This window comes from Callorhinchus milii, unplaced genomic scaffold (genome assembly GCF_018977255.1).
Source record: "Callorhinchus milii isolate IMCB2004 unplaced genomic scaffold, IMCB_Cmil_1.0 Scaffold14, whole genome shotgun sequence".
Taxonomy (NCBI): Eukaryota; Metazoa; Chordata; class Chondrichthyes; order Chimaeriformes; family Callorhinchidae; genus Callorhinchus; species Callorhinchus milii.
This window is the reverse complement of record NW_024704755.1, coordinates 6,302,916-6,315,258: the sequence shown is the minus strand read 5'-3', so window position 1 is coordinate 6,315,258 and position 12,343 is coordinate 6,302,916.

The window sequence follows — 12,343 nt, the reverse complement described above, 5'->3', positions numbered from 1 at the left end:
TATCTGTTGTTGCCACCACTGGGCATGGGAAGGAAGGGAAAACAGGAGATCTAAGAATACTTGCATTTAATTTAACACCTTAGCACTTCAATGCGAGAGAGCTACCAACCAAGCTAGGCTGACAACTGAGATAATTTGTTTGGTCAGCCGGGTGTCTGACACATCTCGAAACCCATCACCGCACTTAAAAATATCTAAACTAGACTGAAAGTGCATATGCATTCCACCTACACGTGGAAATTTCCCCATGTCTGGACCTTTTTGTGTGTATTAGAAGTGATTCCCTGTGGAGTGAAATGGAAATGATCAGGAGTTCGGAAGCCACTCCACTGGTAGCAGTTTCACCCCAGACTTGGCTCAATTTCATCAGCTTTTTTGCATTTCACTTTTGATGCTTTGGGATGTCTTTCCAATGTGAAAGGCATTATACATATGTAATTTGTTATTATTGTTGATGCTGCATTTTGTGTCTGCTGAGCAGCAGTTTAATAATAATAATAATAGTCCTTGCATTTGATATAGAGCTTTTCACATCTTCTGGACGTCTCAAAGCGCTTCACAGAATATACTGTAATGTGAATTGACTGTATATTTGTGGGTGAAGTGATGTGCCTTTACTCAGACTTGCTGTGTGGTGCCAAGTGCCACCGCTCCTGAGGAAAAGACCCAAATTATTGTTTCTTTCAACCACCAAGAGAGTTCACTCCAAACACCAGTATCAGAGTAATTGGCTGATTCTGATCAGCCTGGTGTATTGACCGATTTGAATTCCTGCAGATCGTCTGCCTTTGGGGTGTACTGTGGCCCGTGTGTCTGACTGTAATTCAATACGTTCAGTGACATGTGGTTTGGGTCTGTACTTGCTGTGTGCCCAGTACTATTGTAACAACAGATCAAATTCTGTTTGGATCTCAGTGAGGAGCTGCCAACCCCAGCACATTTTTCAAACAGTGAGATTTATGCGAAAGTGAATAAAGCATTGATTGAAGCATATTGAGAAACATCAATTAAGGGGAAGAAGTCAAATAGAAACAGGTTCTATTTTTCCATCAAAAAAGGCATGTTCGATAAGGAGACGTGCATTGAATTAATACCTTCTGCAAATTGATTCTTTTTTAAACCCCTCCCTTATGATAATGAAAGTTTCATGATCCATAATGGAATGTACAGATTGTGAACTTGCTCGCTTTGAAACCACCGTGTACCATTTTGCTCCAGCGCCAGTTTGATTTCTGTCTACGTAAATGGAAGAGACAGCAGACATTGAGGGAGTTGAATTGAATCATCTTAATCAAGATTGACTCCTCATTCAACTCTCAGTAAAATCTGCCCAGAAGATTTATTGACTGATTCATTTTCGGCCTTGTTTTCCTTTCAGCTCAAACTGCATCTCTCCTCACATTGATTGCCATAGGACGCAGAATATTTAAATGTCGGGTTCAATTGTCTAATNAAAAAAAGCTTGCAGAATATTGTGATATAAATGTTCTGGTTCATCCAGTTGTGGTTCCGGCGTCTTTTAATAAAAATCCTTCGAGATCATCATTAAACAGCTGGTCGCCATCAGCTCCTTGACTGGTAGGTAGTTAGGACGCTGTTCACAACCTATTGGAAAAGTGAAATGTTTTTAAGAGATATTGATTGATGCTCAGAGATTATGACCTGGACTGAGCTCTGTCCATTGTGAGGTCCCTCCCTACATATTCCATTTCCTATCGCAGGTGCTCCTCTCTCTTTCCATATATCTTTTGTAATAAAATGCAAAACATTTATCTTTCTGTTCATTCTTTTTTTCCTTCCTTCCCTCCCTCCCACTTATCCATCTTTTTCTGTGGTAATACTACCATATAGGTGTTTTGGTATAGTAATATTTTACTTTAGCTTAAAATATTAGTTGATTGAGACCTTCCAAAACCAATGTGAACATTTAATTTTGAACCATGTAGAGGGGGGTAACTATTGAAGTTAATTAAAATGGATATGTAATTTAAAACTACTATGGTCATAGGGATAAATCAGTTCTTTCAAATTGTTCAGATAAAATCTGATACTTCAATAGGTATTACAGGTTTATGGTAATAAGAGTATTCGAACGATTTTTTTAGAATTTTACAAAAGGTTAATCTTTCACAATTTTACACCAAATCCTTTTTTGCACTATAACCAAAGATGTCAGTTCAAACATAACATACAAGTACAGTGAGTTGCTTTCGGTGAATACAGCTTTGCCTCACGTTAGTCATCAAATATTTACAGAATTGAGAATGCTTTGAAAGCTGACAGACCTGAAAGGTTCTGAGTGCTAAAAAACAAACAAAGGGTTAAAGCAGCATTACAATGTATTTCTGCTCAAACCTATGAATAAATCCTGCAGTATAGCATTTAACTGCTGGAGTTTATTTAAAAAACGACATCCTTCATTTGCTTGCAGTTAAGCTATAATTAAGGCTTTAATTAGGTGCAGTGTGCAGTGTCTTCAGAAAATGCAGTATCCTCTCGGGCAAATGGATACAGTGCGTTAAAGTGGAAGGGAAAATTAATATTTCATTGATGATTTGGACACAATATATATCTTCTAGAAGATCTGTCAAACACTGTATACTGAAATTGCCTCGTAGGCAGTACATGGGGTAAGGTCACTTACTTAACTACATTGTCTGTTCTTTTTTCCTTTGGCTTTACATGTCTTGAGTTGCTGATAGAGTGCATGCTGCAGCAGGTATCTGAAGAAGCCTCAAGGAGAAGTAAGTGAGCAGGTGTGGCTGGAAACAATGACCTGTGGGAGAAGTTTTTTATGTTAGTTTTTTTGCATCCCCTCCAGCATGGATGTTGCCCTTTGCCTTGAAATAAAAAGTCTGTTGCCATGTGGTTTGTTTTTGCTGTGGTTGTAAGCAATGTAGCGCATTAAAGCAACATAATCAACTATAATTACATGAACCTTTATGAGGAATCTTTTTCAAAATTAAAGATAATCTGGGATTTTTTAAATATTAAATAAATGTGTTTTGGCAGACGGATTAATGTTGTCATTCAAGACGCTTGACAAAAATATTTAATGTCTTGGATGCAGCGAGGAGTTGGTTTCAATTGCATTGCAGATTATACACGCATGGGAAATTGTTTGCCAAGTGCCGATGGCAGCATTCAAAGTTAATAGAAACTATACCATTGATGCAAGAAAGACGGATTGAAGAAGAGTTTGAAAGCAAAATATAAAAAAGAGAATGTGAAATTATATCAGCTTTAATGGATATTTAAAAGATCTAAATTTCCCATTTTAGTCACACAAGTGTATTTATAAACATTCTTGCATTTAATACAGCGCCTTATCATATTGTCAAGATGTCAAAAACATTTTGAGACATGCCATGAAGTGAATGACCATTTGTTACCAGTACTCATCTTGCATGCCTGGGGGATTTATCACTAATACAATAATACACTGCTGCATCTAGTGTGAAAAAATAAAATGTAGAAACATAAAACTTGGACTTTAATTGCTAAGAAGTCATTGGATTTCTATTGATATTCCTTGCTTAAATGTTCAGCTCAGTTTGGGTCACAATGACAACAGCTGAATGTGGTTCCCCATATCACACTTCACTGTGGAATCAAATTTCAATTCACTATGTGTTCTACGGCTATTTATACAAACATTCTATTTACTCCAACTGGTGTAGTCTTTGAGCAGGAGAATCCCCCTCTTCCCTTTCTTCAACACATGTTTATTCGTCCACAGTTTATTGGACTCGTAACCACATAGTTTCAAGAAGGGAACCAGGCAAAGATCACTGTGGAAGGTGTTTCAATGAGGGGTGCACTGATCTGACTAGGTGAATGAGACAGGAATGTCAAGATTTTAATCTTGCATGAGAGATAATTGGTAATATGTGACGAATGTTGAATCTGACACTAGATCCTTAAACTAAGAAAGTTGCGTGAATTACATGAGCTGAAAGTTGTTTCACACTTGGGCAGCTGATATTGTACAGAATCCTGATAAAGTGGGGAGTAGTGATGTCTCAGAGATGTAAACATACCCAGCTCTCTGTCGGTCAGCATAGTCTAAGCTGTACATTTGACGATTGCAGTAATGAATTTGGATAATTATACAAAATATGTGGTAGACAGAGTCCATCACTGTTTTATTTTATTGCGTAATGGTCAAGCATGGTTCTGTTAAAGCTAAGCCAATGTTTTTGTACCTATGTTCTGCTCTGGGTGAAATGGAAAATAAAGTTGCTTGAGCACAGTAACCTACAGTCTAATTTTCATAGACTTTATGGGAGCTTCCTGCATGGATTTATGGTACTTTAGTGTTTTAAACTTGCAGATTTGTAAAATTGTGATCAGGATCAGCTTCAAATAACCAGGGAAAAGATTACCCAAAGAGTGCTTTTTGTGTCCATTCTGGGTTTTGGCTTCATATTTTACACCAGCTTCTGTAATACTGGAAAGTATTTGGATTATCTCTATTTTTCCATTCTTATTCCTGACTATTCGTCCATCTCCTCAGACCAGACGGCGAGCCAGTTGTTTTTCTTGCTTAGTTTTTCCTCCTGTTCTTTAATTCAAATCATTCGGCACACCCTTCACTCAGTCACTACCATCAGGACACAGGTTGTTCATATTCATTGTACTGTGGCAGAATCTCCTCACTTTGCCCAATATCATTCAATAACCTAACTCCCATTTCATTCTGATGACCATCAGTGCAGTAGCCCTAACGTTTTGGCCACAAAAATATAAGCTGAGCAACAGAATTTATTGTATTTCACTGAATACTACTTTGTTTCAATTTTTTGTTGTTACTACATTTTTTTTCCATTTGTTTTACACCAGTTTAGTCAAGTTATAAATAATAAATAAACATAAATTATAGGTAGTCTTCAAGCTGGTGTTCATTATATCGATTGTACTTGTTTTTGCATTTAACAATAATACAATATAATTTAAATTATGTAGCGCCCTTCATGTCGAGAGTACATCCCAAAGCACGATCATGATGCTGGCGGGGTGTGGGAGCCAAGGGAGGTGGGAGGGGAAAGACGATCAAAAGCGCAGTTGATGAGGTATGTTTTGAGAATGTATCTTGAAAGAGGGAAGAGGGGTAACGAGTCGGAGACACTCTGGGTTAGAGTTCCAGAGAACGGGGGCAGAATGGCTGAAAGTCCACCTGGGCGGGACATGGTGTTTGCTGAGTGAAGGGAGTGGCCAGATTGATAGGGTTGAAGGAGGTAGGGTGCCCGAGACCATGGAGGGATTTGAAGCTGAGAACGAGGATCTTGAACTCGATGTGCTGGGGTATGAGGAGGTGAGAATGTCAGTGTGAGAATCAGCTGTGGGAAGGGTACAGCCAGAGGCAGCATTGTAATTACTGGCGAGAATACCTCACCTGTGCCATATCTTACTATTGGGAATGAACTATAACCTCCAACACTCCTACTCCACCCCTGTATTGATGCGATGTTTTCTTTCAATACAATTAATACCATTTAATCTCTCGCTTTGCTCACACTGGTGCCAATTATCCTGAATTAAAGAGCTATTCTGTGTTGAGTTCACATTTAATGGGAAATTAATTAGAACTGGCTGACCTTACTTTGTTTAGCACATGGCTCGCTCAGTGTGTTCAGATTTTTTTCTGTATAATTTCACGCACACTTGCACATGAAGTAAATTTAATATTACAGGATTCTGTAGAGGAAAAGATCGGAGCTGATCACAGGCAGGACACTAGAACGGGATCCACATTCCATTGCGCGAGTGAAAGACAAAAGTCATAGGAGGGGTGTTTTTATGATGTCTGCAACGTTTAAACACTATAGAAAGGTCCCATGCCTTGATTAATAAATTTCTTGAACACAATGCAGTGTTCAGTCCTGAGGTGCAGTTTCAGCAGGAGTATGTAATGTTCCCCACCTCTTGCGGAAGTGCAACAGCAAAACGAAAAGTTTCAAAATGAATCCCATCAAATGTTCATACATATCAAAATGTGGTTTGTTTATGCAGGGACAAATTAGATTTGGACCCAAGTCTATATTTGGCTCCTTATTATGGTTAGTGATTTATAGCACATGAGCCACTAACCAGGTTCCTGAGTAGCTCAGTCTATGGGACTTGGACCTAAGTTCAGAAGGTTCGGTTTCCATTCAGCCCATCAGAGGTTGATACAATGAGTACTATTTACTAAAATCCTCCTGCACAGGGTAAAAAATAAAGTTTACCTGGGAAATCAGCAGCAAAAGACCCCTGTCAGCCAAATAATCAATGATGTACCTCCATAGGACGTAGAATCATAGAATTATACAGCACAGAAGGAGGCCATTGGGCCCATCGTGTCTGTGCCAGGGTTTTAAAATGAGCTATCCAATTCAATCCCACTCCCTGCATCTCTCCCCATAGCCCTGCAAACTGGTCCTCCCAAACTTTCTCATGTGACATTATATTTCAAAGAATCCATGTAACTGATGCCTGATCAGTTTTCCGTTTTGCCCCATGCCGTTTATGGGACCAGCTAATAATCAATTATTTTGTATTTTGTAGGCAAAACGCTGCAGTCAATTGTATTATAAATATACAGTTATAAACAGATTTGCCCAACAAATAGAGGATGTACAAGCTTGAAAAATCCTAGTAGGCCCATTTTTTTTCCACCCGATGTCAGTACCCTCAGTCCCTTCCCTCACATGCTACTGAGCTAACTCATATAACTGTTTGACAAGTACTCAATGTTGAAGACTTTTCTATAATATTGCTGGTATTCCGCAGGCTCAAACACAAACTTCTCCTTTTGTTGTTATTGCCTTCTACGTTTGTTTTGCTTCGAAGGAAGAAAGGACCAAGTATCTTGCAGCAGGGTGCATTCCTGACAAGATCACAATCTTCCCTCGCCAGGCTCCAAAAAAGATTATTTGCAGTGAAGATCAGATTAGCTCTTGTTTGAACTATGTCTCAACCTGCCAAAAGGTAGAGGAATATTGAGATCAAGGTGTTGGAGTCATTCAGGTTATTTTTGGTCGTGTCTCGGTGTCAGCTTCTTGCTCTCAACAGAAGCGGGTCGGAGGGGAAGTTTTGCAAGATAGGAACGTAGGAACAGGAGCAGGCCATTCAGCCTCTCGAGCCTGGTCCGCCATTGTATTCAATCATGGCTGATCTGTACCTCAACTCCAATTACCCACCTTTGCCCCATGTCCTTTGATACCCTTACCTAATAAAATAAATCAATCCTCAGTCTTGAAAATTTGAATGATTCCAGCACCTCAAAGCCTTTTGGGGGAGAGAGTTCCAAATTTTCACTGACCTTTATATGAAAAATAGATAGAGGCTGAAGGCAACATTGAAGTACAATCAGGTCAACCAACCAACCACTCAACCATTAAAGTGAGTTCCATCGACCAGTTTAATAAGAGTCCAAAAGCATTATGGGCACACATTGAGTGTATATTCTTCAAAATTTTAGTGCTCATTTCTGAAGCTATTTCTAACTGACAGATTCTGTCTCTATTTCAGTAAGCAACGCTGTTTGTAAGGTGCTGCTTACGATGAATTGTAATCAAGTCAAATTGCATTTATGTGTGTAAACAAAGTTCTCCTCACTAAAATTGCTGGGATGCTCCCTGTTCCGGGATTGTACAGAGCTTCAAAGAATCTTTGTGAGTTTTGGAACAAATTGTAGAAATCTGTAGAAAGGATAAACAATTGTAAATCATAGTTTTGGTGAGCAATGTCAGCAGTTAGTTGGAGCAGTAATAGAATTGGTAGCTTTAACTGTGATGGTTCATCAGTTATCCTGTTCCTGCATGCAGTCTGAATAGACTGATTTCTCTGGATGTATTTTTTTTAATCAAAAGAAAACTATTTGTACAAACCTTTCAGTGTTACCTTGTTTCAAGCTAACCTTGTTTTAATAGTCCTGAATTACCATTTAGAAAAAATATACTGCAGAAAAAATCACCCTTCGGTGTTTTCTGTGCAAAGCCATGGAATCTGTCAAAGGCATTCAGTGTTGTCAGTGGGATAGTAATGAGGTGATGTCATCTACAGACAAGAGACAGCCTCTGTATGCTTCCTTCACACAATATATTGTGCACCCCCAGTAACATCTTGGCAGGTGTTGCCTGCAGTCAACCCAGCTCTGACTCACTGGAAAACTCTTCTAGGGCTCCCCAACCTTCCACTGTTTTTTAATGAAAGAAAACGATAGGAATCTCTGATCAGCTTTTCCTACAGTTCCTCCCCGGTGCATAACTGGATTTTAATGAATGTACCAGAAGTAAAAAGCTGTGCAGCGGGAAGACTTGCAAGCAATAGGATGGGGCTGTCAGAAGCGCAGCACGTTTGAAGTGGAAGGAAAAATAAGGTGAGGATTCATTAATAAATCCTTTTGGTTTCCGCTGTGGAATTCGGGAACCTTGTCTGTCACAGCTGCTCCAGGTATGTATCTTAATTCGAGGTTATTTTAGCATCTCCCTAAAAATAATACAAAACCTGTTTTCTTTTTCTTTTTTTTTGTGTGTCAGTGTGTGTGTCTGTGTGCATCTTTTGTGTGTGTGTGTTTGCATTGTGATCATTTCAAGTCTGGAGGAGGTGTGTCAAAACTACAATGCTTCAGAGGGACCAACATAAATAGTGGTGGGAATGGGGGTTGGGGAGGGAGGGGGGAAACAACATGCACAATGTTGAAGGCTTCAGGAAGACGAGGCAGAAGGAGCCCTAGTGAAAATTTACAAGCCAGTAATAACTCGACTTAAAGTGGGGAGATTTAAAGTGGACGGTTGCACAGTTTAAGTAGAAATTCAGGAAGTTGCAAGCTGAGCAATAAAATTCTCTCAACAAGGCAATGCAGTAATATGTTCCTTATTACTGAGTGTGCCTTGTATCACACTGGCTATATGGTATTTTTGATATTTTTGATCATGTAACCTGAGATTACACAGGTGGAATGAAAGAAAAATCTGAAGATAAATGTTCTCCAATTAGGAAATTAATAATAATAATCTTTGCATTTGATATCACGTCTTAGAGACATCTCAAAGCACTTCACAGAATATACTGTAAAATAAATTGAATGTGTAATTTGTGGGTGAAACGCGGCAGCCAATTGCACACTGTAGTGTCCCACAAACAGTTGTGAATTGAGTGACCAATTTATTATTATTATTTTTGAAGGAATTAAAACCATTGTTGGTGGGGATGGAAGGGAACTTGTTTTAATTACATGTCTCAAAGGAAAACAGAATTCCTTTTGTACAATCAGTTATTTTCAAATGTACATTGTGTACTTTGCTAGATGACCACAATTCTCTAGCCACTGAAGTTTGTGCAAGGCTCTTGTTATTGCCTGTCAGAATTCTCCTGATTTTCAGCCTTGATGCTGCCCTCTAGGAAACTAGGGACATGCAGCATCTTCAAGCGTGTTGAGTAATTCCTAAGAATGAAATCCCAGGGAATGAGATCCATTGAGTGGAGAAGCTAGACAGATGCATTCTGCATGGTAAGAAAGGAAATCATTCTGTGGGGAACTTTTTTCATGATGCTAGCTGAAGTCACGATTACTCATATGAGGTGAAATCCCATCTCGTTTTAAACACACAGAAAAAATGAAGGCTAATAATTTACATGTTTAATGGGATCTCATATGTCTGTTTTGGGATCGCATATCTGCCAGTTTGGACTCTTTCTTTATGTATGTAATATATAGCTGTTTTTTCCAAGTGTTGCTCTGCCAGAATTTATTTTCAATATGTACTCATAAGGTTACAAAATAAAACAGAAAACCGGGTCTTTTTGTTCTCTGTGCAACTGTGCTGAACGTGATCCTGCTTCAGTTTCTGTCAGGCAGTGATGATGTTATTGTTGCCATTGGGTATTTTGCTTGTTGGTTTGAGATGGCTTTGTGCTGGTCTGGTTTTGTCCATCTGTCTATGCTGCACCGACTGTTCAAATACACCTGTATTTGAGAGTGAAGTTTCTAAGTGTGAGTCGGAAGGAGAATGTTGTTTTTTCTCAAGGGATAGTTGAATGGCTAATAAGCATGGGATTCCCCTACTCCACAATGGAATCTGCTGGGGAATGTACTCGAGCTTTACTCGCGCCACTGGCAGATTGGATATTTGCAGGCCAGTACCATTTCCATCTTGGATTTATGCTTGCCAGCTAGTGAAATAGAATGTGAAAAAAAATAGTCAAAATCGCAGTTATATTTATATTAATTCCTTTTCACTTAAGACGCTTGCAGACATCCTTAAACTTCTGAAATCCCGTTCCGCAAGGGTCTCAGTCAGAGATTAGTGTCCACCAATTTTCTGGAAGCTGGCTTTTACTGTTTCCTTCAGACACTGACTGCTCCTCACTCCATTCACTGCAGCGGTTCCCAAGGGAGATGAATATTCATACTGCTTCGATCTTTTTGGACCAGAATGAAAATCCCAAAGATCGGCTTTGGTTACTGATCCTCCACAACAAAATATTGCAACCCTGTGTCTGTTGTTTTTTAAGAATTTTCTGTGTTGAGTGGTTGTATTGGTACAAGAAAGGAAATTGTGCAGTTACCCTGATCTTACAAATCAACACTGCAGTGTACTGCATTGGGGAGAGAGGGGGCAGATTAGTGCTAGAAGCAATGTGAATGTCTGTTACATAACTATTTCCTTTACCATGAAAATAATGGTCTTGAGTTAGATTTTGCTGGCATTATGCCACCAAATTGCATGTGGTCTACATATGTGCGTGCATGTGTTTGTGTAAAACATTGGCAAGTATATTAATAAAGGAGAAAGGTAACTGGTTTGTGTTGCGTGTAATTGTTTCTCCCTGTTATTGAAATGGCTGCTTCAGTGCTTGAGGGTGATTGTGGTCGTATTATACATTAATTTTTGAAGAGGTGGCACGTGTCAATATAAAGCAGTATTCTGGCACAAAACAAACCATCTGGTGCGTGACTGCAATTGGTATTAAAATGGACCGCAGCACCTTAAAAAGTAATCAAAAATCCTCATTATTCACGATCAGACTGCACTTACCTACCTCTCTGCAGGCTGACTCATTTTGTTCATTTTCAGGAGATGCACTACGAATCTGACATTGCAGTATTAAAGGTACTCAAATATCACGCAAGCTCAATAACTATATTCACTGTAATCCAGTAAAATAAATACAAAAAAATGCAGTGTTAAATTAAAAAAATTAAATTCCTTCTCTGTCTCTCTCTTTTTCACTATTTAGAATGTTTGCTGGGTGTTTTATCTATTCTATTTGTCTCTATCTGAACTATGTTCTATCTTTAAAGGAATTCACATATTTTTTGATTCTTCTTTGTCACTTTACAGTATATTCTGTGAAGCGCTTTGAGACATCTCGACAAAGTGATAAGGTGCTATATCCGCCTAAAGGCCTTCCTTCTTGATTGTGCTTACAGTCACCTCCCACCTCGCTCTCCCCCTGGCTCATTATCAGACTCTGCCACTGTGAAGCACTCTGGGACACTACTTGTGTTAAGGACACTATATAAATGCAGTATGGTGGTGTTGTATATCAAATGTAAGGATTATTATTATACTTCACCCAGTAATGCACTTCAGTGTTTGCCTGAACTTTGAGCTTGAGTCCTAATGTCGGATAGGAGCTCATAGCCTTCTGACCCAGTCGGCAAAAATTGCTACCAACTGAGCCAAGCTGATGCAAAGAAGCATTTGTAAAAATGCTATCTTCAGTAGACCAGGAAAGAATTAGGAGGTGAGAAAAACTAAGTCATTTATTGAGTCATCAATATAGCATGTGGCATCTTTTATCAGATGGACAAAAAACAATGTTAGGGTGTCTACAACGCAGAGACCTGATTCCATGTATGTTGCTGCACCAAACATCATAGTCAAGGGAGCTGAGAGAATACTTGTCTCCCGGCTTGTATTAATAATGCTCTTAAGACCAATCTAGGATAACTCTCTTTGGCTGAAATGCATTACCTGCCTCTGCTCTTTGCCTCCCTGTGGTGGGATGTCTACAGTTAGCAACTCAGTGTGCGGAAGGATCACAGGAATAAATTTCCATCCCAACATTTGTGGTTTAGCTCATTGACCCTGTGCTGTACTCCCTATAGAGGAAGAGCAATATGAAAAATTAAGAATGCCCCTGTTTGGCTCTCCATGATGTAGGTAACAAATGCCTCCTGGTGGCTTTGCACAGTGCTGCACACACACAAGAATGGCTGGAATGTCAGGAAGTCACCGACAGCAACGGTGAGGGTTAAAATTCCAACCATTTCAGCAAGAACTGGCAAGCACGTTTTAATTAGCTGATCTGGTTCTATTTCAGTTTCCGAACCGATCTTGCATTCTGAGAG